This window comes from Myotis davidii, unplaced genomic scaffold, assembly GCF_000327345.1.
Source record: "Myotis davidii unplaced genomic scaffold, ASM32734v1 scaffold348, whole genome shotgun sequence".
NCBI classification, from domain to species: domain Eukaryota; kingdom Metazoa; phylum Chordata; class Mammalia; order Chiroptera; family Vespertilionidae; genus Myotis; species Myotis davidii.
The window spans coordinates 706,056-711,115 of NW_006298965.1; the positions used below are offsets into that span (position 1 = coordinate 706,056).

Here is a 5,060-nt window from a genome sequence, read left to right on the forward strand (position 1 = left end):
CAGAACCAGAGAGGAGGGAGCCCAATTCCGGGATGCATCATCCAAGAACTGCCCTCTTGCAATCTAGGACCCCTTGGGGGATGTTGAAGAGCCGGTTTTGGCCTGATCCCCGCAGGCCAGGCCGAGGGACCCCACTTGCTGGAGGGACGCCCGCTCACTCTGCAGTTGCCCTTTGAGCCAAGCCGTGTTGCCTCCCCTGGTGCTGCCGGCTGGGGAGGGACTGTGGGAGGTTGGCTCCAGGGCATGTCCGGCCCGTCTTACCCGTCCTGTCCCACCAGCCACCTTCTAATTAATTTCCTTTCAATGTGCACGAATCTGTGCACTGGGCACTAGTATTGATATAATATTGCTATATTGACATTGGCTTTCTTGTGGTAATGTTAGAGTCGAAGAGCATCAGAGTTCAGACACACCTGACTTTGGTGTAATGAAAATGCTCATGGCCTGGTTTCTGTTGGTGGAGAATGTGTTCTTTCTCTGAGGAAATCCTAACACAGTGACTCATCATTTCTAAACAGAATTATATTCTCTGATGTTCTGAGTCATGTCCTATTTAAGAGATCACACTTGTGCTTCTAATGAAGCACTGATCAATATGAAATAAAAATGTAAGTAGAACTGGTACCAGGACTTTATTCAGCATTTCACTAGATACAAAGAAACTTTTCTTACATTAAGAACATGATCTTATTTTAAAAAATCACATTTGCTAAACAGAATTGTTGGCATGTAGTTTTTTTACACCACATTTACCCAAGTACCAATGACCAGACCCTAAAAAGAGAAGGCACATGAAATAAAAATGTAAGTAGAACTGGTACCAGGACTTTATTCAGCATTTCACTAGATACAAAGAAACTTTTCTTACATTAAGAACATGATCTTATTTTAAAAAATCACATTTGCTAAACAGAATTGTTGGCATGTATTTTTTTTACACATTTACCCAAGTACCAATGACCAGACCCTAAAAAGAGAAGGCACAGATCCGTCTCCCTCTGGTGAAATTCTGGTATCCAGTGGAGGAATGTCACCAGCTCTGCAAATCCCCGTTCTTTGGAAATGAAGCAAACCCACACAAATGTTGCAGGTGGGGCCATGGGGTGGAAATGCTGTATTATAGGATTGGAATTTTCTTACCACTTACGGGAATTTCAAGAGAGGAGGTAGGTACTAAAACTGTTCCAAAATTCCATCCACCTGCAGACCATGTCAAGGATTTTCTGTTGGATACAACAGTATTTGAAAACTCTATTTTGGGAATTCCACCATGGTTTTATTCTCTGCAATGGGCTCAAGATCTCCCTGTTCTTACTCTGGGGTGTCTTGGGTTTTCAATTCCTCAGAAAAAGTTCTGGTTGTTATAATTTGCTTTGGCAAGTCTCTTGGTTGAGTGCTGACGTCATTGTCCTGGTCACCCATCCGCTGCCCAACCCCCACCCAATCTCCTGAGGAGGCGCCAACAGGACTGTGTCCATCTCTCAGACCCTCTCTCTTCTTCCAACAGTCAAGAAAGTGTTACCTCTCTCTCTTTTAGAAAAAAGGAGAAGAAAAAAGAGGAGAGAGAGATTGAATTTTCAAAGAAATCCTGGTACTGAGTTAGAAGGTGACACCACTCTCCAGAGGCATTTTCCTGTGTGGGTGTTTTTGTTGTTGTTGTTGTCCCAATTACTGGGGAATGTTATTTAAGGGCGTAATGGGAGACACTCTGCACCTCACAACAGGCCAGTGAAGGGAAATTTTGAATGTGGTGGCATTAAACTTATAAACGTACATACTTGATTATTTTATCTATTTTCGAGTTGGTCCTTCATAAAGCATTTGTGAGACTTGGCATGAATCAAGATTTTCCTTAATGGAGGGCATTAGGACTACTGATTTTGTTCTGGTACCAGAACTTTATTAGGTTTTCTACTGGATACAAAGAAATTTTGGGTGTTCTGCATTTATCTGGCAACCCTAAATATGAAAAAAAAGGTAATTGAGCATGAAGAAAGAGAGGAAATAAGAAGATTAATATTCCATACTCAGATCCCAGCCAAAGGAAGATTACGGATTTTTTGCTTTGAGCATGAGAACCTGTGCAGATCCTCAGATTAGACATGAGTTTCCTAATGTGAGACCACACGAGGGTAGATAGCAAAAGAGTGAGAGTGTCACATGCTTGTTTTTTGAAAAGGAAGCCATGTTGGGATCACTGAATGCTGATGGGTCTTGAGCGACCCTCAGGGAGCCATGGCAGTTCATCTGACTCGAGAAGATCCCATTTTGAAAAGTAAAGCTTTGGAGAAACAATTTTTCATGGGAAACTTATAAGCAAAACGGGTTCGATGCATAGAACAGCATTAGAGGTGAACCGGTTCTGTTGGTGATAGAAACACATGGGAATGTAGTCTCATTGTATGACTATGAGCTTAATCAGTTAATGGACGTTTGCAACTTTTGAGAAGCATCAGATGCTCCACAAGTTGTGGGAACTCAGGTAAGTTCTAAAGGACATTTCTCATATCATTATTTTAAAAAGCCATTTCTAACAAAGACATAATTTCTCTTTAAATTTTAATCCCAAATTGCAGCAACAACAACAAAATGGCAATGGATTAAGGCTGGTCATTATGTGCCCTTTTCTTTAGGATAACTTTGATTTTCTTTATAAGATATAATACATTTCCACACATATACCACATACCAGCAAATACTTTTGATTCATACAAATATATATTTAGAACTTATACCTAAAAATAGTCTCACAAATGAAATAAAAATTACACAATTATCAACAGACTCAATCAACACATTTTACAAATTCTACAGAACACTTTATCATTGTCGTTGGGGAAACAAACAAGTTAGAGCATTATTTAAAACCGCATGTAACACAGGAGCCACCAATGAGTTATGGCAAATATAGCATTTACACCATTGTGTCACCGAAGTCTATTTGAAAAGACTAAAATGCTGTAAAATAAAATACTTTTAAAAAACCTTGTTTAGCACATCCTGAGGGACACTGTGCAACATTCTCTATGAGCAGTTCAAAGGGCGAGCATTCTACCTATAGAGCTCTTATTGAGTTGAGTGGCCAAAGGTTAGAAGATTTGTGTCACTGGATCTGAAAAACTGTAGAACTGAAAAATTCACAAAAACATGCATTTCCTGAAGCTTCCAACTTTCCAGACTAAAATTCTAACAGGGGAGAACCTGAACAGGTCAGAACCTCAAAGAACTTAAAACGACTTTAAGATGAGCACTTGTTTGTAATTTATATTCAAATCCCTGTTCCATTCTCTAGCTTGAAGCATAATTGACAGTGTAGTTAGACTATGACTGCTGGGCATTTCTTATTTATGATCTTCTCATGTTTCATTGGTTTCCTAGTGATTTTTTTCCTCTTGAATATTTAAATATTTGAATTATGTTTATGCCTACTCATGTAGGAGATGTTGATTTTAAGAGTTAAAATGGCAACAGAATTATGTTGAGTGATTAGAGTACAGTTTCAACTTGAATAATGTGTGTGTGTGTGTGTGTGTGTGTGTGTGTTTGCATGTGTGTAGATACACAGCATATACATGCCGAACGCTTTATGCACTAATACATTCACTGATAGGTGGCACTTCATGAAAGTGACTTTTCCCCATATGGCTGAAAGTGAATATTGAGGTCATAATACAGAATATCCTAAGGCCTTGAAACAATGCCTCCTCATTCTCTGCATTCACATGATTGTGTAGTAATAAGGGAGACATAAATGATAATGGCAGGAGCATCCCATTTTGGTCCTTCAAAATTACAGACAGGAGAGCAAACCAAAAATGACTCTCTTTGCATAAGTTCCCATCCCCCACCACTCCCTTGACTTCCTGCTGTAGATTAGATGGGAGTTGCCTTTTGTCTCCGTATTTTTTGCCTTGAATTTGTGACATAAAGTCTTAAGAAACAAGCAGAACACAAAGTACACCAAGATGCATCGCCTACCATCTTGGGGCCTCTTTGTAGCCCTTTACTCGTAGCTTGTCTAGAAAGACACTGCCCAGCGAAGACAAAGAAGCACAGGCTGAGGGTAAGTTCTGATTGCATATCATTAGCCCTCCCCCGCCCTCAACTCCCCACCCCCCAGCATGCTCCCTAAGTGCTCAGGGCAGGGCCAATAAACGGAAGACAGCCAAAGGCACCTTCTCTTTCCCCCCTTTCAAAGAAATACCTTCTAGTGGACTCTCTACCCCGTTGGAAGACCACAGTTCACCTCTATCTGCTCCCTCCTTTAGAAATTTAAGGCAAGTCCCCTTTCTCTCAGTGCCTGCTACATAGCATTGTGTCCACGTGGAAACAGTAACAGTGGCTTGAAGATACCTTTTGTCAAATATATCATCAGTAGCAATAGAGAACTTTCTCCAGTTAAGAAATTGCACAATTAGTCTAATCCTTCAGCAGGTGTTTTTTTTCCAGCACCAAAATGACAAATACAGCAAAGCTTACTCTAAGCAAACTTTATAGGAAAGCATCTAACTTCAAGGAAATACAACATCATTACCTTTATTTTACTAATTTTCATGAATATGTTGAAAGATCTGTTTCCTGTCATATTTATAAGTTAAATCCTGTGTCATTTCAAGTGTGCTTGGCTGAAGATCTTCCTGAGGGATGAACAATGGATAGTCAGCAAGAAAACTTGCCCCAAAAGCAAATTTACGGGACATAAATGTCAATAATCCATAGTCCTTGAAAAAAGATTCATATTCAATTGCACGTAAGGAACAGGTGAAAGTCACAGGAAGACAATACAACTGCAAAGCAGAAAGAAAACTATATTTGCAAATAATTAAGTCCTAAGCTAGATTATCTTTACAAAAATATTTGAATATGATCAGCTACTCTACTTTCAAAGGTCTTATCATTCTTTTGTATACATTGTTAAGGGTTTCACAGTCTTACAATTAAATTATTTTATATTATCAATATTTTCACTTGAAAAAAAGAAGTTGAGTGTGTCTATCCATGCCTGTGTTTGTGTGTATTTTAATCTCTCTGCATAGGAGTGGGTGTGTATTGATATATTG

General features: G+C 39.3%; 1 protein-coding gene across 1 annotated transcript in view; it reads right to left on the bottom strand.

Annotated features, from left to right (window-relative positions):
- Positions 1-2,686: 2,686 nt before the first annotated feature.
- Positions 2,687-5,060, bottom strand: part of PLCXD3 (phosphatidylinositol specific phospholipase C X domain containing 3) — a 128,039-nt gene continuing 125,665 nt past the window's right edge. The window contains exon 3 of the mRNA XM_006774553.2: positions 2,687-5,060. This exon is cut by the window's right edge and continues 1,970 nt beyond it. The gene's annotated coding sequence lies outside the window, so the exon portion shown is untranslated.